Here is a 23,290-nt window from a genome sequence, read left to right as displayed (position 1 = left end):
GACTAAAAACTTCCATGCGCGCTCAGCTGCAGGGGTCTGCGCACTCAGCTGCGGACACTACTCTAGGCCTCTGCTCACTTAGTTGTGAAGCCTTTTTCCCTTCTATCTACCCACTGCTTACTTGCCCTTTTTTCCTCTCTCAGACATAGAAATGCCTTACAATCTCAAAACACACCTATTTATAGCTTTTTACATACAATCCCATGGTCTGCGGACCATGGGTGGATCTCAAAACCGAATCGACTTTACATAGATAAGGGGCTAAAACCCCTTTTGACTCCTAACTGTCTACTCACTCCGCATCCATAAATTGCGGAGACTTTACATCTTTTACCAAAATTTACATCAATACTTGGTTTTTTAACCCCAAAACTAACATAGGGGACCCCATCCCAACAGGCCCCCAACACAAAGGTTGTGACTCACCCTCGAGTTACTCGGATGGCACGGTGATCTTGTTACGAAGATCCCCTAGCTCCACTTGCACAACTGCAACCTTGACAATGCTCTGTGTAGCTTCCTGCTTGACCTCTTCTATGAGCTGCTCTGTAGCTGGTCCTTCCATGGCCAACTTCATCATTTGATGTGTTTGCTGCAAGCTTGTCAGCTTCTCTTGAATGTTGGTTGTTACTTGGTAAGCCTCTTCTAACTAAGGTCCCAAATTGGCCTTGAGAATGATCTCCATCTTCTGAGCTGCTTCTACCTATGCGAGGAGTTGTTTCCTCTCCTACAACTTGGCGAGGCACTGCACTGGAGCAATTGAGCGCTTTGTTGCCCTATCCTCATCATACTACTTCTAGAGCTCGCAAACCTCTATATTTAGACTCTGTAGGTTTGGGTCTTCTTGTAGAGTCGTTACCAACTCCATCGCCTGTTCAAATAAGGCTGAGCAGTCAGTGACTGCGACATCCAAAGTGGCCATCCCTTCCTTGACAGTGGCTTCGCGTTGCTCCCTGACCTCAGGTGGAGTCGTACGCTGTAATTTGAGCTGCAGCTCTGTTATTTTCATATTGAGTTTGAATTGAACTCGTCCAACTTCCTCCTTCGCCTCGCGTATGCCTGTAGCTAATTTACATCACAACATATATTGCAACATAGATAGTAGAAGTAAATAGATAAACACAAAGATTCTTCAACAATCTTCTTTATCGATCTTCAATATGGTATTATAGACTCAAAACTACAACATAACCATTTGTTTGCCTAGTGGGTCCTGACCCAAGTTTAGAGTTCATTGCGCCAAACAAAACTCTACACTATTGGCCCTTTAGGAATCAACCCGCGTAGCGTAGGCTGAAATCTCACCCGAAGCAGTATGAGGGGATGCTAGAACCAAGTTTAGGCATCAAGATATTAGTGTGATGTCTTTTATTGCCCTAGATCTACTTTCGCGTAGATCTGTAAGCCCCTAGGGCTCGATACTGCAACATCCTCTAAACCAACTCTAGACCTTCTCGAAGGTCTACGATAGGTCTTTACGGACCCTTAAGAAATGAATCATCCACTTACGCATATCAGAAAATAACCCTAGATCTGAGCTTGCGCGGATCTACTTAATTATTTAATAAACATAATAAAATGTATTATAATCTTCGCGAAAGTACTTAACATGCATTGTGCACAGTTAATAAGACTTATCCCATAGATTTGCACATCAATAGATTAATATTTCATAAAGACATTATTCCATCACAACATATATCATAACATAAATAACATAAGTAAATAGATAAACACATATATTCTTCAACAGTCTTCTTTATTGATCTTCAATATGGTATTACAGACTCAAAACTGCCTTGCACACTCAGCTGTAAGGGTCTGCGCACTTAGCTACGGACACTACTCTAGGCCTCTGCGCACTCAGTTGTGGAGCCTTTTCCCTTCTATCTACCTGATGCTTACTTGACCTTTTTTCCTCTCTCAGACATAGATATGCCTTAGACTCTCTAGGACACACCTATTTATAGATTTTTACATACAGTCCCATGGTTCATGGACAATGGGTGGATCTCAAAACCGATTTGAATTTACATAGACAAGGGGTTAAAACTCCTTTTGACTCCTAACTACTTATGCACTGCGCATCCAAAAATTGCGGATAATTTACATCTTTTACCAAAATTTACATTAGTACTTGGGTTTTTAACCCCAAAACTAACCCAGGGGACCCCATCCCAACATAGTACAACCCTTGCGACCCCCACATGTGTGATCAAATTTATAAATACCGAACTCAATTGGTCATTTTCACAACTCTCCTTGTTTGCACGAAGAACGGGGAAGCTTCACGACTGGACAAGGCGCGTGACCCTCATAGGTAGGTGATATTTCATTTTCCTGGTAACAATTTCTTTTCGCCATGTGTCTTCCTCTTCCATCCCAACTCTGTGAATTCCCAACTAGGAGGGTTTTTATCCACGATTTGGCCTCATTTCAACTACAAACCCTTTCTAAGTTGTTGTTTAACTTCTTGAGCCTCCCTGATTGTTTATCATGCCCATTTTTGTCCCAGGCTAACCCACTATCTTTCAAGACCAAGCCATCTACCCCTGGAAAGCCCCAAGGACCTATCCTAAGCCATGTTCATCCCCTCAAAATCACCTAAAGACTCAGGTCACATGACCTAAGATCGCTATAGGAAAAATGGTGCGACCTCGCGACTTGCTCGACCTCACGACCTGAGTGACTCCATGACCTTCGTGACCCCGTGACTTAACCAACTTTGTGACCCACGCGACTTCACTGATTTTGTGACCTCGTGACCTCACTCCTAGCTTTCCAAGTCGCTAGGTCACACCCTAATCCATGTGACCCACACGACCTACTCACCCTTGCGACCTGCTAGAAGGCCTTCTCCTTGACTCTGAAAACTATAGTTTATACTTGTCACTAAGTTTTATTTTCATGTCATCTCTCTCATCGTGGGACTGTTTATTTGATATGCCAGGTGACATGGAACTCGATTGCATCTCCATATCCTCCTTCGAAGACGAGATGGCACCTCTGGTAGCAAAATATGCCCGTAAGGGCTTTGGAAGCAGTTCATAAGAAGTCCACTAGTACGAAGAACCCCCCATCTACAGGAATACGACTTGCAATATTAACAAAAACACAAGGCTCTATTGGTATGGTATTTATGAGGAGTTCGCCCAATCAAATATTTCAGAGAACCAGGAGGATTTCCCGGTGTAAATAAATGTTAAGAGATCAAAGCTTCACAAGGTGGCATCACATCCTCTAGTATTCTTGTGTCCCGAGATGATTTATTGGATCATACAAAGCACAAACATAGATTCATGGTCAGTAAGGGTTCATACTGGCACACCGCTTGCAACTATCACCTCCAGAGAGATTGCTAAATACTACAAATTTCTTGAGAAGGAGGAAACTTTCAACACCCAGTGGCTCACCGGTTTTGTGACTCCTACCAAGGATATTCTCAGAGAATGGTGGTGATATCTGTCCAAGTTCTGGGTTAGAGCTGACCAAATCTACAGGACAGAGAGATTAAGAAAGGTCTATCGACTGATTACGGCCATGATGAATCATTTGATTGGGAGAGTAGGTTGTGACGTGTTCCATGGGGCATGTGTCCCCATCATGTACGTTGTCACCACCTGAGGAAAAACCTTTAATTGGGCCAACATTCTCGTGTCGGCCTTGAGAACGAATATAATTGTAGCTAAGCATCCAGAGCCAGAATAGCCACTAGAGTTCTATATGGCCTCATACCTACTAAGTGCAGTCCGTGCAAGATGACAGTTCGACAACTAGAGCTACAATTGAAACACGTCTCCAGGTAACCCAGTACACCATTATTACAAGATCTTTTGGGACATCGACTATAAGGGTATGATTGCTACTATTTCTGAGTCATTTATTGCTCCACTATATCAGTAGTTGTTCGGGGAAGAACCACTTTGTATGTCAAAGGGGGCCGTGGAAACCATCGTCAAGGTGGCACATTGGTTCCCAATCCAGGAGGGGACATTTATTAGAGTTTTTGGTTCCTATAAAGCCCCGCATGTACTTCTTAGGTTCGCCACAGATAAAGTGCTCTTGTGGGAAGTATGTTACCAGATGACACAGGGTTTCTCGAAAACACTGAGCAAAGGGAAGAAGAAACCATGGCCATCTTTCCCTCTTTTCATCGAGGCCTATGTGGTATAAAATTTCAAGGAAGTGGAGGCAGAGGCTGAGGCATTAAAAGGGTGTCATTTCGTGACCTTGAACCATCTTATGTATGATACCGAGAAGGTTGTAGCTGCTCATTGCAAGAGAGATAATTTTAATTGGTCATACTCATATTCTAGGTAGGATCATGAAGATGGAGTTAGGAATTAGTACAATGCCATGAGGGAGATCAGCCCCAATGAGTAGCAAGTAAGAGATGAGGAGATCCTTGAACACTCCCAGGAGAATGTGAGCCTATAGGAGAGATCATCCACCTGGAAGAGGAAGCAAGAGAAGCAGAATGCCATCAGGAAACTCAAGAAACAGAAGGAGAAAGGGGTAGAAGATGCCTCGAGTGACCCAGAAGTAGGAGAGAATAATGAAATTCTAGAGCAAAGGAATGTAGCCCTGGAAAAGAAGAAGCAAGAGATCAAGAGGAAAATAGAGGAAGAGCTATAACAATCATAGGATTCGGGTGACCAGGACCAACTTGAGAAGAGGAAGCAGTGAGAAGATCATGAGAGAAAGAAGAAACTAGAAGAAAAGTAGCTAAAGGAACAGGAAGAGCAGAGGGCCAAGGAAGAAGAAGAGAGCAAGAGATGAAGGAATGGAAAGAGAGGCTTAGGCAGGCTGAGGAATCTAAGGGGAAGTAAGAGCAAGAGAAGAAACGATTAGAGGAAGAGCAGAGGAAGAAATAGGAGGAGGAAAGGAGAAAGAAGGAGCATGGAGAAACTAGTAAGGCAACTCAACAAGAATTAGATCAAGTTGAACTGTCTCTGTTAGATGTTCCCCCTTCTAATCCCCTCATCGGAGCAGATTTTGGGCTAATTTAAGTGCAAAATTTGGAGTAGTTTTTGGGCTAATTTAAGTGCAAGAACTCGAAGTGGACAAGAAAGAGGGATTATAGTAGATTTGGTCTCCCTCATTAATTCCTCAATCATTCAAATATTCCTTCACCAGATCTCATCAACTCGGAGTTACAAGCAGCCAATCCAGTGACAGTGAAGACAAGTCATTGGGAGCCCAGTCTCCCTAATTTTTAGGAAGCTGTTGGTAGCTTCAGTTTGTATAAATAATAAGGCCAAGGGCCTCATTAGGATTCAGCATTTTATTGTAGACAAGAGGAAATTTCGAGCTAAGATATTGTGATTGTTATTCTTATGTTAGTTTTGACATTTTGATGATGATGAAAAGGTTTTCCTTGATCCAGCACTGAGTTGACTCAGAGGGCTAAATATCTTGGGTTAGGGACCAACCCTAGTAGCAAAGGTTCCTCTTTTTGTACATGTATTCTTAGATTAGAATCATAGTTAGCTGCTGAAGTCATTTCTTCTTTGTTAATTTACAAGTATTTGAATGATTGTTTAGTTTTGCTTCCATTAATTGAAGGAGTAGATCAATGGTACAATAGTGAAAGAAAATACTTCATAAAATCTTGTGGCAGTGGCCTCTTCCTCATTTCCCTCATGGGATCATGGTTTGAGGGCCTCACTCTCAAAGCCCCAAAAACAGATTTATCTTTTGATCATTGCATAGCTTAGGATTTCTTGTTGAGTAGATCACTATTCATAATTTATTAGAAGCACATGCAATTGTCATTTTGGTTTCCTGAGTTTGATGTAGTCTAGAATTCTTTCATTTCATATATTTAGTCATTAGCTATCATTAAACAATTTTTTCAAATTCAACTCATCTTTTCCAGATTTACATAAAGTTGTTCAAGAATGAAGAAAATGGCTCCTTGCTCATTCTTGAAGGCACATCCATAGCTAGTCGGGCCCCGGTTTCCCTTAGAAGCTCCATCGAAATTTAGTTTAACAAAACAAAGTGGCAATAGGGACCAATCAACATGACTTGTCTTCCTTACCTAAGCTTGCTTGTTAGTTTTCCTTGTCTCTAAAGCCTTCAACCCAAGGTTGGATAAAATGCATTTTTCAGACTCAGCACACTCCTAATCCTTGGAATCGCAAATGGTAAGATAAATCATTTCATTCAACATCTGTTGATTTTGATCCCATAATACTCCTGGCCCTTTGGAGGAGTCCTTGAAGATCCTGTAGTTCCTTTCCTTCCAAAGGGATGAAAGGATAAAACTCGGCATCAAAGCCCCGACCCTGTTTAAAATAGGAGTGGAGAAAGAAGGCACTGGCCAATTGACAAGAAGCTCCTTAATTCCCACCCAACCTTGAGGAGGAATGCCAAAGGCACGATGTAGAAGCATCCAAATTTCTTTTGCGTAATCATAGTCAAGAAATAGATGATAATAATTCACCTCTTTCAAGAAGCAGAGATGGAAAACCGAGGGTCCTATGAATCCTCGCTTCTGCAACCTATCCCAGGTGAGTGTTTTCTGTTTGATAAGAAGCCAAAGGAATAGAGAAATTTTTGGTCAATAATTGAGTTTCCACAAGTGCTTCCACTAATAGCTAGCCAGTGGGAGAAGATTTATGATTAATAGATGGCTTGCTTCTTTAATGATGAAGTTTCCTGAAGGTTGATATCCACACCTGAGCACGTCATTTCCCTCATGCAACTTGATGTTGCAATTGGTTAAATGTTTTGAGATCAATTTAGAAGCCTCTGTGAGGTCTGGTGATAGGAGTGGGGTGAAATAACTCCATTTTATCCACCCAGTGGAAGGGTCCTACTCAGTCCAATAATCACACAGTGCTACAGCTCCCCTACTGGTGAGATTATCTTTTAGAGAGTTTATATGGGCAAGAGAAGAGAATTTTGGCCACTGGTTCCAGGAATCCTCCCAAAATAGTTGATTTTCCATTGCATGTCTCCCAGAAGCTGTGTTCCTCTACCAGAATTCTGTTGTTACATGCTGAGTTCTAGATATGCGAGCTTGAAATTATATTGGAGAATCTAACTAATTGATTAAAAGTGATTCCAGGAGCATACTTGTTAGACCAATACTACCCCCATTGAGAAGATGGGACTTTTATTTATCTCCACCAAACTTTGGTAGAGAGCGCCAGACTCATAATTTATGGATCTCTAAGGCTCGATCCTCTGTAGCGTTTGGGCAAACATATCTTATCTCAAGCCACTTAGGCCCATTTTTTCCCCCTGCGGGGACCTCCCCAAAAAATGAACGTTGGATGCTTCAGAGTTTGTTGAGAACTACCTTTGGAGAAGCCAAGGTGAAGAGAAAATAAGTGGGCATGGATTGCAAAACTGACTCCATAAGAGTCAACCTGCCTACCAAATTGAGAGCCCTAAAGGTCCAAGATTAGATTTTCGATTCAAATTTCAGGATAAGATTTTCCCAGATAGAAAGTTTCAGGGGGTTGGCAGTTAAGGGAGCTCCCAGATAAGTAGAAGGCATGGCACCTATTTTGAAGCCCATAATGTGGGAAATATGGGTCTGCACCACCACTGGGGTATTGAAAAAGAAAATTTGGGATTTGGTTCCATTAATAGAGGTGCTAGAGGCTACAAATAAGAGATACAAAAGTTTTTTGAATTCTAGTGCTTCTTTAAGGGAGGGTTTTCCCATTAACATTGTGTCATCTACAATTTGCTGATGGGTGGAACTCACCACATCAAAACCCAGAGGGAGACCTCAAAGTTTACTAGAGGCTAAGGCACGGTTGAGAGACCGACCTATCCCTTCTGCAACTAAAAGGAAGATATAAGGAGAGATATGATCCCCTTGCCGGATCCCTCTAGTGGGTGAGAAGGTGGGGGAGGGAGCACCATTCATAAGGACATATAAGAAGACCTTGGTTATTAGAGACATGACCAGGTGGATCTAAAACTCATTAAATCCAAAAGAAGAGAGAATATGATAGATAAATTTCCAACTGATTTTGTCGAATGCTTTCGACATGTCAATTTTATTTAACATACTTGGTGTTTTCATGGCCTTTATAGTATGGAGATTCTCTTGAACCAAAATTAAGCTACCTAAGATATGATGCCCCTCCACATATCCAATCTTCTATGAGGAAATTATGGTAGGAAAGACCAACTTCAACCTATTTGCAATAGTTTTAGAAATGATTTTATATATTACATTACATAGAGAAATTGGTCTATAATCTGCTGGAGAGGCTACTTTATGAGATTTAGGCATAAGAGAGATGAAGGTGGCATCGAATTTCAAGAGGAGAGAAGAGGTACAATGAGAGTTTTCCACAATTTTCCATACATCATACCCCAAAATGTGCCAACAAGCTTGATAGAATTCAATTGTTAAGCCATCAGGGTCGGGTGCCTTGTTTTTTGGCATGATCATAACAATATATTCTACTTCCTTGATGGAAACTTCGCGAGATATGAGTGCGTTCTGCTCTTCCGACACCAATTTAGGGATATGTTGAATAATTTAATTAATTGCAGCCCTTCTGTCATTAACCGGTTCCGTAAGTAGAGTTTGGAAGTGATTGTGCATCACTGCTAAGATTTCATCCTGCAATTCCAATATTTGTTGAGAATCATCTTGAATGAAATGGATCTTATTTTGCTACCTATATTGTATCATAGATCTATGGAAGAATTTTGTATTTTTTTCACCTTCTTGTAGCCATTTTATTCTAGATTTTTTCTTATACATAATTTCCTCCTGTTGTAGCCCTTCCCATGTTGCTTTGCTTATTCCTTTTCCTTTTCCTTTTTGCTTCTTGCATGTTCACAAAGTCTGCAATGTTCCATGCTTGCTTTCAATTTTTTCTTGATGAATTTTGGCCTTTTGTTGAAAGCGAAACATTATTCCTCCCTACAGGGCTGAAGATTCCAACCACGAATTTTCCATGTTTGAAGTAAATTCTGGATGCCGAAGCCAGAATGCTTCAAACCTAAATGGTTTGTTGGGGGGTGTGCTGGACCATTTTAGTATAAGTCTAATTGGCCAGTGGTCAGAGCCATGGCTAGGAAGAATGATTGCTTATGCACCTAAGTTTGTCAAATATAGGGATTCTGATGCCAAGAAGTGGTCCAATCTATAGGCCACTTGATTTTTTCCTCCCCTTCGATTTTTCTAGGTATGGGAGCCATTTGGGGTAGGGATATCCACCAACTTGTGATCCTCTATGAAGGAGTTGAATCGAGTGGCTTCTTCATCGAGTCTTCTGACACCTCCCTTCTCTTTCAGTTAGAGACTTGATCATGTTGAAGTCACCTCTCGAGATGCACTTTGCTTCTCCTATTAGCCGGGCCAAAGATTGCAAGTTGGTCAGTATATTGAAGGGATCGAAACAATTGTGAATATGCTAGTAAATATTGAGAAGCTTCAGGATGGTCGCATAGGTAACTTTCATAACATGTTCAATATTTATTTGAAGTATGTCCATAACATTAACATTAATCTAGGGGAATCGAAAGGGGAACCAACATGTCTAAGGAATTTTAAGGCGAGAGGGGTAGGAGGCTCAAGCTCCTACAACAACAACTCAACAACGATGGCTCATATGGCAGCTCCTGTGGGCACTTCGCTTGGAGAGGACCCAGATAAATGAGGTCCGAGAATGCAACAAGTCTATTCATAGGGTTTGTTTTCTTAGTAGAATACTTAGATATAAGTTTTAGTACGAAGACAATCATTTTTTTTTGTTTATCTTAGATCTCCTAAAACTGATTATTATCTAGGCAAACCTAGTGGGGATTTTAGCAGTAATAGTAAGCATTTTGGTTTGAACAAGAGACTGAAGAATTTACTGTCTTTATTAGGCAATAGATGTATAAAAACAATCTATTTCTACAGCTGGCCTAGTTTCCAATATGGCAAACCAACTGCCATTTTGTATTGCGATTCTGTTAAAGTAATATAAATATTTACTGTTGATTTACAAAAAAAAAAACTCTATCTTAGGATCCATCTTCCTCTTTTGTATCTATGTACTTAGGCTTCCAAGCCTCACTCTTTTTTTGGAATTAATACAACATACATGTTCTTCTTAAAAAAACATCCATTGAGATCGATATGATCTATTCGACCTTAATAAAGTAAGACATTATTCATAATTCTTTAACATTTTGTTTCTATACTCAAAAAGCATGAAGTTCCAAGATCATCATAGTTTTTTTAACTCAAAAGGTCAATAAGGTTGGTAGTGTGACAAATATTTTAGATCGAATGTGAGTATAAGAGGGAAAATCTAAGAGAAAATGTTTTTCATCTTCGGCCCTCTTAGTGTTGCAAAGGTGACCGACTCTCTCATCCCATGGTGTTTTGGGAATTGAGCAATGCCTAGTTTCACTATAAAGATAATTAGAATTTATTATTATTTTAACAATGTTAATTTTCCTCTTAACATTAGTAAAGACATAGAGATATTTTTATTTTTGAGATTGGGGTAGATCACCTCCTTATAATATCTTAATTTCCTCTTTTCCTCCAACTCTTTATCACCCCACAATTTCTCCTTGATTTTGAAATAATAATATTTTAATAATATACTCATTTTGCAAAATAATCTCCTCCTTTATCCCCCAGTGATTTAGTTAAAAAATTTCCCCCACTAGGAGTGAACATGAAAGGTAATAATTCGAGCGAGTGGCGATGAAAGACAATGTGCAACTAAGAGACAACAACAACCCCCATCTAGCATCAACGTGACCAATAAGGTATGGTATTTAATAGTGCACAATGAAGTAAGCATAACTCAAGGTGGTGAAGCTAGATGGTGAGAGGTCAGATTTGGTTTGGTATTCAAAATAGATTCATGAGAGACACAAAAACCTTCATGGAATTTCATGGGAATAGTATGAGCAAAGAAGACATGATCAGGAGAAATTTTGCATGAAATATTCTTAGGTTATGGGTAATTGGTTCCATGTGTCTTTGCAATGGTAGATTGGTAGAATTTTGTGTTTCCAATTGTCTTTTGTTATGCCCATTTTTTGAGTTTAAAATGCCCCTTTGGTCTTATTATGCCTGTTATCACCCCAAGAAACTCTCCTAGGTTGTATCTCGGAGATGCTTGGGAACATTACAAACTCAACTTAATGTTGGAAATGGATGAATGGAAGGAATGATGATTGTTCAAGCCAGATAACCACTTCTACTATGCTTAACTCCAGACATGGGTGAACACCCCCAGACTACAAGGCTTTAGACCACCAATTACTCACAGTTTGAGGATTAAATGAATATGGAGAATACTGACCACACCAGCAGATGCGCTGGCTCCAACCAGTAAAGAGGTATGCAAATCTATTTCCTAATGCACAGACAGGATGACAACTCTCTGGCACTAAGTAAACAGAAACTTGCATAACACATTCAGTGATACATACTGGACTTCAACACAGAGGTGGGATGACAGCTCCTCTAATGCTAAATATCAAGAGCACATGAACAAATGCATAACAGGCACAACCTAGAACAGAATAGAAGTGGAAAGTGAGCAATTAACAGCAAAAGAAGCTTGTATTAGTTGAAAATGAAGACCGGACGCTGCAAGTATCAAAGTAGTTACAGTCTCCAGAAGTTGAACCTTACATCAAAACAACAACCATCAACCATCATCTCAGATTACATCTGTGTTTTGGGTATATATAGAGTTTGATTACAAAGATATTTTGCTATTCTATGCATGGAGGGGTCATAATTGACCACCAACTGCTTTAACTCTCTGATGGAGTCTCTGATACAATCTGCTTGCTTTAATGAATGAATCTGATCTTTTCTGGTGCTCTGTTGTCCTTCTTGAGCAAGTGGAGTGTTATATTGAAGGAGTTCCATAATTGATAAATGCCATAATCTGCCCGAGGCATGTCCTTCTCGTCATTTGGCCATACTCCTCTTGAATGCAGTGGTTGAGGTTTAACTGCACAAGGTACTGGTAGTTGATCACTATTGTCCTTCAGGAGCACAGAACAGTCAAAGGAGTGTGGACTTCATGGCGGGTGGGCAGAGTGAATGGAGGAATGAGGCTGTCCATCGGATTGCATAGATTGACGACGGAGATCTCTTGGCGGGAGACATCGGGAGGAAGCGGGGGGGGGGGGGGGGTAGACGATCGTGAGTCGTCGGATCGCGGGCAGACAGATCTGACGGCTACCGGGCGGAAGAGTTGCGCGAAGGTTAACGAGCGGGGGACGGGCGAGTGGGCGGTAAGCGGTATTCCCCACACCGCTTATTGGAGGAAGGCAATAAACGTATAGAGGCCAGCGATTCCAGTTATCGCATGACGCGTGGCGGATGGGAAAGGTGAGAAACTACTTTCTCCGTGAGTTAATGTGTGGGCAGTTCGCGGGGAACAACTGGGCTAGTTAAGTGTGGTGTGGGACCGTCAGATTGGGGTGCAGCAAATCAACGGTTGTGATGACGGGTTACAGAGGCGCGAGGGCACATGATCATGGTCTTATGGGTTTAGACTTTGCGCTTCGCGATTAAGGACTGGGGCTAAACAGGGGATTTGTTGGGCTTCAGAGGGTTTAAATGGGGAATGGAGAGGTTTTAGGAGGAAAAACAAAGATGGCGGGGCTATGGAGTATAAGGAAAATGAAGGAGAATGGAGGACAAGACTGTTGCGATCTGCATTTTCTGCATAAACACATGGCTGAGCTGATATTTGGTCCTTCGAATGCTGAAGTATGTAGCAGAGCTAACAATGCCAACTTTCCACTCAAGCACAAGTTTGAGTTTTCAATTGTTGTTAGCAATTGGTTCCTCTAGGTCATCATTATTACTTGGGTTTATTGGCGATGGGTTCATTCTCTAAGTGTGCTAGTGGGCCGTCAGTCTCGACCGAGGTGGATTTGGTGGATAGTTATGGTACTCCCTTCTGTAGGTTTGTATTCACTCCTTTTTCTCTTTCACAACAAAGTTTATCCTTCCTTTTTCCTCAGGATAAGTAGAAATTTCTTAGTTAATTCGAAAGTTGGGCTTTTTTCATCTCTTCTTTTATGACTTCTTTTTTCTTGTTCTTTCATGTCTTCTCTCCTTTAGAGGTTATTAATTTTAACAAAGGTTCCTAGTTCTCTCTTTGGCTAGGTTTCTCTCCTAGTTATTTGATATTTTTGTCCCTTTCTCCTAAGTGTTTGTTTTCTCATGAAACCTTGGTTTTGTTCTCCCTGCCTCTAGGCTTCATATCACTCTACCTTGTGCATAAAAAATCATCTACCTCCCTTCTGTTTCTCTTTGCTTCCTATCATCCCAACTTCAATTTGTACTATTTCACTATGCCTAGATTCGGGAATCATGGAGGTTGTGAGGGAAGATGAAATAGCCCTCTCCACTCTAGTTCTAGAGAATAGTGCTTTGTGAAGCATTTAACAACAATATATGTTCATTCTATTCCCCGTACTATGATCCAGAGATAAAAAATAGGCTAAAAAATGAAAGTTCTTGAAATCTCCCAAAAATGACACCAAATTGTAGTGTTTGTCATCATGATTCCAATGCTAATTGAATCACCTCAATACAACATCATATTAGAGAGTTATGATGTTCTCAAGTTTTGGCCAAACAACTAAAAATTCAAACAACATGGTTGACTGGGTAGACCGTGCATTTGACATCATGTTGATGTTAGCATGCTTACTGGGCATATGGACGACAAGAGGACCAATCTGAGCTTGACACATGACAGTACCGTACATGTTGAGGTGGCAATGTTTGATTGGTTTGTTTTGTTTAAATTGGGTCAATGGTGAGCCACCTCTTGGCCCAGTGAGAGGGTGCCTTGTGGCCCTCTCTGATTGGCCAATTTTTTTTATAAGGGCCGGCTAGCCTCGGTTGGGTTCGTCCCTTAGACCACCTGCAAGACAACACCACGACCTATTGCCACACCACACTATTGTTTCTTAACCTATGGTGAAGTATGATTATATTTGAATTGAAGTTCAGGTGCGTTTGGGGGAAGGGGTCAGGCGGTTAGCCCTAGCCCTTGGTCTTGTTTCCACCATATGACTCGTAAGCAAAAGTGATGGGGCTGGTCGATTATCCCCAGACCTCGGTCCTATTGAGGCCAACGTGACCATAACATAGGGTATGACGGAGGGGGCGATTGGATAGGCCTTGACCCCCACTTCCATGGAAAAACCACATGACCACATTGCAAACACAACGAGAGCCCAACCGATGGGGGCAGGTGGATAAGCCCTAGCCCTTGGTTCACGGAACAAGTTTGAGCACTAGAGAATAGGGAGGAACTAGGCTAGTGGGGGAAAATGGTTAGCCCTGGTCCTTGACCATATTGTTAACGATGTGACCACGATTTCCATAGCAGGAGCTCAACTGGAGGGGGTGGGCGTTAACCCGGCCTCTGGTCTTATATGCCACGATATGACCAACACTCGAAGAGGAGGGAGCTAAATCCAAAGGGGCGGGCGCGTGGTCCATTCCATGGCCACATGGTCCCCACACGCCCGAGATCAGGGCTAAAAACTCAGTGCTTAAGGCCTTATGGGCACGGTTAAAGAGGTGGCAAATTGAATTGATTGTGGCAGAATTAGCGCTGGTCTCAAGCAAAATTGTCACCTGGCGGTCTGTCAAAAGGGTGAATTCACATCGCACAATTAGGATGTTTTTTTGCCAATTTGTAATGTATAACAGAGCTTGGTTCCAAGAAGCATATCTTGCTCAGTTTTTAACCTTTTTGAGCTTAAGAAGAGCCTAGATAGGGGTTTTTGAGTGTCCTGAACTCAATGGTAGCATCAAATTTCTGATTTGAGCACTGTATGATGGAATTTTTGGAGAAATTCATTTAATGTTATAGACATGTATTTTTTTGAGTCCATATGGAGACTTTGTTGAGCATGGAAAGAGCCTAGCCAGGGGTTTTGAAACTTTTCAGATGCATCTACAACAACTGTTACTTTAGTAGAGCAATTATCTTCAGTATTTTCTTAGCGTGCTTACGGGAAAATCCCTTTTCAACACTTCATTGTGAAGTAGTTGTATGTTTATGTTTTTTTATTCTAGGTGGAGTAGAAGGACCTATTGTGAGAGATTCCTTTTTTTGTTGACATAATCATGACTTGTTGTAGGGAATCATATTTTTGAGTGATAATTATTTGTAGGAGAAACAATGCCACTCTAGAGTCAACAATTTATAATGTGCTCATTTGCTACTGAGATCAATAAAGCGGCCTAGCCATTGGAGCATGGCCCATAGACGTAGCCCAGGAGAGGTGAAATCCGTTATCCCTTACTGATTTCTTCTATACATGTTTATCATATCGAGTTGTATATGAATTTGTTTCACCTTTGAGTTCATGTGAAAACTTAACCACTCATCTTTAAAGAGGTTGTAAAACTAATTTTACATTTAAAGACCCGAGTTTATTAGACTTGCAAAGTTTCAGAGGACGATCAATGCTTTCATTTTTCAGATCATGTGGTATCAGAGCAGGTTCTAACCAGATTTCAAGTATGGGTAAGAAAATAAAGTGTGAAAGACTCAATGAGTTGAAGGAGATTAATATATCTCTTTGAATGGAGAATGTAAAGCTAAGGAGATTACTCGAAGTTGCAGAGGAAGAGAAAAGGAAAATGCACCTGTAGTTGCAACATATAGTGGAGGAACACATTGGTGAGTGTTCCATCCCGGAAGCAACAAAGAGTCCCTCAAATGTGAAACCAATTTGTGGGCATGGTCAGTACACAAGATATGGATCATATGATGAGAATGGTGCTTACGATTTTTACGAGCATCTGAAATATTCTCCCCATGTTCTGGTAGGTAAAAGTGGTTGGCTAGAGATATCATCCACTTCTTCATCAACATCTTAAATGAAAAATATGGGTTGTTTGTCAAAGGAGGTAATTAGTATTTCCAGTTCTACTCCTTCAGTTAATGTTGATAACACATCTTTTGAAGCTTTTGAAAAGCATTCTAAGGGTATTGGTATGAAGCTTTTAACTCAGACTGGTTATGATGGAAGGGGCTTCAGAGTCAATGGCCAAGGCATCATTAATCTTATCGAAGTAAAGGAATGACCACAGTATGAAGGATTGGGTTATTGCCATGAAGAAATTGGATGGTGCTCCAAAATTGCTGAGGCAAAGAAATCGTCAGGTATGGAGTTCATGCCAAAGGGGCTCCTACGAAGTGATGGAACAACACACCATGATGGTAGTGATAGTGAAAAATTGTTTTTGCAGAGAGATGAAAATTCCAAAGGATATGCCAAGTCCAGTTCTCCTTGTCAAAGTCACAACCCAAAATACATATATAAGCATCATGGGGATTCCAGAAATGTTTGTGCTTATGGTCATTTATGAGAAATATTTCCTTGTACATTTTGTGATTCATCTAACCATTGTGTGGTTGAGTGTGAGAAACGTAAGGCAATGGTAAAAAAAGGGGATCAAATAATTGGGACAAGACATGAGGAACCTCTCCTAGGAATGAAGACTTCCTTGTCGATGGGCAAGCACAAACATTTTTGTACCCATTGTAGCATGAATGGGCACCAGATTGAAAAGTGTTGGAAACTCCATCCGAACTTCATCCCAATAAGGAAAAAGAGGTCATGTGATCCCCTACAAGGGAAGTGACATGTGGCAAAGTGGAAATTGATGTAGTTATCAAAGCAACCTTTGAAGTAGAGTGGGTGCAGAAAGAGAACCCATAACCCTAGTTAGGAAAAGAGTGGGTATACTATTTTGTACAATTAGATTGCTTTGTAAAATTGTAATTACTTATTGTATATTCCCATTTGTAAAGTGATATCATGTATAAATCACTTATATGAAAAAATGTCTTTGACATGTTATGCTATTTTTTATTTTTGTTAAGTCAATTTGTATGGAACTTTGGGATGAGCATTTTCATTTCATCCAACGTGTCTACGATTGTGTCAAGCACTCATCTATACAAGTATTTTCATGTGAAGCTAGTTTGTGCTATTTGCCAAAAAATTTTTGGATTTTATCTCTGGTAAATATTTTGGAGAAGATGGACATAGTGATGTGCATCAAAGAGTACAAGTGCAACTTAAGAAAAGCAAGGCCATGAACAAAGCAAGGCATATCAAGCATAAGTTTGATCATGATTTCCATGTGGAAGATCAAGTTTGATTGTGTATCAACAAGGATAAATTTCAAGATGAAGATCATATGAGCTACCAAGGAAAGATGATTATGAAGAGAATGTTTAGATTCCATCCATTGAAGATTATGCTAATGTTTAGAAGAATTGCGACAAGCCACAATCCTTGACAAGAGGATAAGGAATTCACGAAGAGACAATGTGGAGTACCTTGAATGAGGCTTAAAGGCACCAATTCAAACATAATAGGAAGGATTGAGATCATGAAAATGAAGGAGTTGTATCCTCACTTATTTGCTGAGTGTAGATAGAATTTTGGAGGTCCAAAGGTTCCTAGTGGGAAGGTGTGATCCAAAGATAAAAAAATAGGCTAAAAAATGAAAGTGCTCGCAATCTCCCAAAACCAATGCCATATCATATTGTTTGTCATCCTGATTCCAATTCCACTTGAATCACCTCAATACGACGTCACATGAGCGAGTTATAATGTTATGAATTTTTGGCTAAACAACTAAAAATTCGAACAATAGGGTTGACGAAGCTGCTGATTGGGAAGATCGTACAACTCACATCAACATGCTTACTGGGCGTACAGTAGACATGAGGACCAATACATGTTTAACATGTGGTAGTGTCATACAAGTTGAGTTGGTGACATTTGATTGGTTGGTTTGGCTTGAACTGAGCTAATGGTGAGGCGCCACATGGCGTAATGAGAGGGCGCCATGTGGTCCTCTATGTTTGGATTTTTTTCTTATAAGGGCTGAATGACCTCGGTGGGGTTCGACCCTTAAACTACCTGCATAACAACACCACAACCTATTGCCACACCACACCATTTTTTCTTAAACTATGGCGAATTTCAATTATATTTGAATTGATGTTTGAGCTCAATTGGGGGAAGGGGTTGGGCGATTAGCCCTGGCCCCTCATCTTGTTGCCACCATACGACCTGTAGGCGGAAGTGACGGGGTCAAGCAGTTAGCCTTGGATCCCGGTCCTATTGAGGCCAACGTGACCATAACATAGGGCATGGTGGAGGGGGTGGATGGATAGGCCTTGGCCCCCGGTTCCATGGAAAAACCACATTACCTCAATGCAAACATGACGGGAGCTCAACCGACGGGGGTGGGCAGATAAGACCTAGCCCTCCATTCTCGAAACATGTTTGACCACCGATGAATAGGGAGGAGCTTAGCCGACGGGGGTGGGTAATTAGCCCCAGTCCTTGATCATATTGTTAATGACGTGACCACGACCTCTAGAGCGAGGGCTCAACTAGCAGGGGTGGGTAGTTAGCCCCGATCCCCGGTTTATATGCCATGATATGACCATCACCTGAAGAGGAGGGAGCTAAAGCCGGAGGGGAGGGAAAATGGCCTAGCCCTTGGCCACGTGGTGCCCACATGCCCAAGAGCGGGGCTAAAAACTCGGTGCTTAAGGCCTTACGGGCGCGGTTAAAGAGGTGGAAAATTGCACTGAGTGGGGCATAATCATCGCCGGTCTTAGACGGAATTGTCGCCTGGCTGTTTGTCAAAAGGGTGAATTCATTGCACAATTAGGAAGTTTTTTTGCCAATTTGCAGGAAAAATAACAGATCTTGGTTCCAAGAAGCATATCTTGCTCATTTTTTAACCTTTTTGAGCTAAAGAAAATCCTAGATGGGGGTTTTTGAGTGCCCTAAACTCAATGGTAGCATCAAACTCTTGATTTAAGCACTGTATGATGGAATTTTTGCATAGTTAGGTCCTTTAGTGTTATATACAAAGATTGTTTTCAGTGCATATGGAGACTTTGTTGAGCATGGAAAGAGCCTAGCCAGGGGTTTTGAAACTTTCCAGATGCATCTACGATAACACTTGCATCAATAGATGAACTATATTCAATCTTTTCTTAGTGTGGCTATGGGAAAAGCCCTTTTCAACACTTCATTGTGAAGTAGTTGTATGTTTATTCTTTTTGATTTCAGGAGGAGTACAAGGACATATTGTGAGAGAGTCATTTTTTTTATTGACATAATCATGACTTGTTGTAGGGAGCCATATTTTTGAGTGAGAATTCTTATAGAAGAATGTTTCTTTGTAGGAGAAACAATGCCACTCCAGAGTCAACAATTTTAAATGTGCTCATTTGTTGTTGAGATCAATAAAGCGACCTAGCCATTGGAGCAGGGCCTAGAGACGTAGCCCAAGAGGGGTGAACTCAGTTATCATTTGCTGCTTTCTCCTCTACATGATTATCATATTGAGTTGCATATGAATTTTTTTCACTTTTAAGTTTATGTGAAAACTTAACCCCTCATCTTTGAAAAGGTTGTAAAACTAATTTTACTTTTAAAGACCCAGGTTTATCAGGCTTGCAAAGTGTCAGAGGACGATCAGAGTTTTCATTTTTCAGATCATACTATCAAGGCTTAAATTCAAGAAGCTAAAATGGAGGCAAGACACAATTAAGAAATTCTATTATGTATAGATGAGCTTCAAAGGAAAACAAAGAATCTCGATGGTAGAATATCAAATATGACAAAAAATCTAATTGAGTTGGAGTTATCAACTTCAGATGAATAGAAGGCTCATCTTGATACAATAGAGGTTGACTCACGATCCAAGTAAATGGTCTCTTAGTTAATTTTTGTCATTCTTTATATCAATAGCAAGACTGCAAGTTTAACTATGAACACTTGTACCTCTATTAGCATCAAGGCATATAAATTAAAGTTATATTATATTGTCAATTTTATTTTCAAGTTCAAACAATTTATCATATCAAAAACTCTCTTATTGTTTTATTAATCAAGTTTCCCTTATGGTAAAGCAATAAAACTAACCACTTTTTTATATATTATACAATATCTTAATAATATAAGTTCTACTTATTAATAAAAAAAAATTCAAAAAAAAATTCAAAATTTCACACCCTTCACTCAGCGAACAAACACATACACAAATATATTTTTAATACATTAAAATTAAAAAAATAAATTTATATAGAAGTGAAATCAACACACGTATCTTTTTTAAACCATTTGTATTTTAATTTATATTATATATATATATATATATATATATATTCTTTTTTCAAAATACATTAATAAGGTATGAAATTTAATCCAATTTTAAATAAATATAGTTAATAATTAATATTAAAACTATTATAATATTAAATTAATATAATTTAATATTAAAATTGTTTGAGTGCAAACAAATAATATATTTTATTGATATTATGCATATAACATATTACAAAAATATAAATATAAAAGTGAACTCGACAACCCCTCAAGCATCAACAGTTATGAGGATTCGAATACCGCACAAAATAAATTTTCATTTAATAGCAAAGCAGATCTCCCAGACCAAACTTCTTCTCGGACTATCTTCAAAAGGACGAACACAACAGATTGTGAAGCTAAGACACCAATGTCTCAAGAACCAAAAGAGATGAAGGAGATGCAAGATAAAGGAAGTTGGAAGACCATAGAGGAAAAAAAAGAAAGCTACAACACCAATCTCGCCAAGAAAGACGAGAAGCCAAACAATTAAGAACTAAGAAAAATATAGGTCTGATAGACCAATTTGATCTCAATGGACGTTAACCAGCATCACCACCACCACTGCGACTAAATTTTTTTTTTACTTTTAAAATTTAAAATAGATATGATGCATATAACACATTACAAAAAAAACATATATATATATATATATATATATAAAGAAAGATTTTACTTTTAAAATTTAAAATATGTTATTAATAAATTTAAAAAATATATGTTATTGGTAAATTTTTTTTTTTTTTTTTGGTGTAATATTCGATTTTATATTACTGATGTAAAATGATATATAAAATATGGCTTTGTGTTATGTGCTGTCTACATGATAAACTGGCTTAATAACACAAGCTTAGTTGTTTTAGATTACATAGGTTTTTCTTTACAAGCATGTTCATCAAAACAAAAGTATGCTTAGTGTTTAGGCTATTGTGACAACTGTGACAAAAAAGTTGATTTTGTTTATCAGAGCCAACTACAGTAGAACAAAAATGAAAAGCAAAGTCCATAGATAAGCAAAGACATCGAATGACCTTGAATTGACAACAAACCAACTTCCAGAGAGGGGACACCAACCCTGAACCCACGTGGACTTGCTCCGTTAACTTTATAATATTTATTAAAATTAGTTTTTTTTTTTTTTTTTTTAATTTTTTTTTTAGATTTATAGAGTTTGAACCAACACCCTTAATACATAATGGCTTCACATTATAATATATCAACAAATGTTCTATATTCTACGAGTTTCTAAAAAAGGAAGACATGTACCAGAATTTGAGCTACTTATTTGTGCATAAGTCAAGAGATCATTAATATATATTTTTTGAGTGCAAGTTGCAACCACACATTCAACCACTATTTCAAGATGTCTCATGGTTTATATAGTAAGGGACTCTCATGAGAATTGAACCTTCCACTATTAAATGGCTTGACATTATAATATATCACCAAATGTTCTACATTATACGAGTTTCATAAAAAAAAGAAGACGTGTAATAGGTTTTGATCTACTTATTTGTGCATAAGTCGAGAGATCATTAAACTTTTTTTTTTTTTAGGCAAGTTGCAACCACACATTCAACCACTATTTCAAGATGTCCCATGACTTATATAGTAAGAGACCCTCATGAGAATTGAACCTTGACCAATGGTGAAAAACTCCTCACATATTAAAATTAAGAATTAAATGAATCTCACCCATTGAGATTATATTAAATGATCTCGTGATCTATGCACACATAAGTGGATTAAGCTCATCCCTATTTCCTTCCATTATAAATACCCCCTTAGGGAGTTTACTTGGAGTAAATGTGAGTACAAGGTCCCATGTTCAAATCCCTCGGTTGTCTAGCCCATGGTCGCTTGCTAAGGATGTGTTGGACCCGCCTAGGGATTCTGATGAAAAGAGATCTTGGGGTATTGCCAAAATCTCCTTTCATGTAAAAATTTCGAACTTGGGCCTGTGGGTTATGGCCCACTAAGCCTCATCGGAAGCATTTTTAAACTTTTAAACCGTGGATCGTCATTAAATATCGAACCATCCCTTATTATATAAAGCAGTTTTTGAACGCCTTTTAAAATAACCACCGCAATATTACAAAATATGTGCTAAGACCTCACGACGGTTCTGCACCTCCGATCCAAGTAATTGGAAGTCGCACATTGCAAAGACTTGAATGCCAAAGCCCCGATCTAACCACAATCCCCATCCATACAATCGGTGATCCACAGCTCCATCCAACTGCTCCGATTTGTTGCTAATCTCCACTGCTCCGATGCGATGACTGTCGGAGATCGCAACTCTCAGAAATTATGTGTCACAACTGTTGCCAGGTTCTGCAATACTGATGCGATATTTGGACCCGATCCCACTTTAAAACAGTTACAGCCTTTTCGCATCCGGTCTATTGCGATATGGGTTGCCTTTTGGGTTCGGATGCGATGTTTGACTGTGGCAATTCAACATTAAACCGAACACATTATACACACACAATTATATTCGATCGCCATATATAACAATTAAACGATATTAGATCGCCATTGATCCTGTAAATGATCGATGGTCGATCAATAAGTTCACAATACTCAACTACAAAACACACATACGCAGGCGTATACAACAATAAAACAGGTTTTCATATAAATACAGAACAATTTACATTCCAGGCATTCTAGCCTTAGAGACAAGCTTGCTCGACTACATTTCACTCACTCCCAAACGCCTATCTATTACTATAGATATATATCTCTCCCCTTTCGATCTCTGCCTCATTACATATATAAGATTTGAAATAGCATGGATTAAAACAGATCCGAAATCTCCTCCTACACGTAATCAATGACTCCAATGAATCCCTAAGACGTTGTAAGGATCTCGATTCATGCTTATCTCAATGCAACGATCACATATTTTCCGCTTTAAATCTGTTTTAAAGCAAATTTTCCATATTTTCCCCCCTTGGTTCAGCTTTGCTATCCACGTACTCTTCACCCTTCTTTGGATTCTTCTTTGACTAAGGAGGGGGTTAGATGCTCCTGCATCAGACTCCCGAGGTACAAAATTTTTTATGACCTCCTGGTCATATACTTCTCCTTGTTCTTAGAAATTCTAACCACT

The sequence above is a fragment of the Pinus tabuliformis genome, chromosome 2_2 (assembly GCF_031772625.1).
Source record: "Pinus tabuliformis cultivar Carrire ecotype Pingquan chromosome 2_2, CPIR1, whole genome shotgun sequence".
In the NCBI taxonomy this organism is placed as follows: Eukaryota; Viridiplantae; Streptophyta; class Pinopsida; order Pinales; family Pinaceae; genus Pinus; species Pinus tabuliformis.
This window is presented reverse-complemented; position numbering follows the sequence as displayed.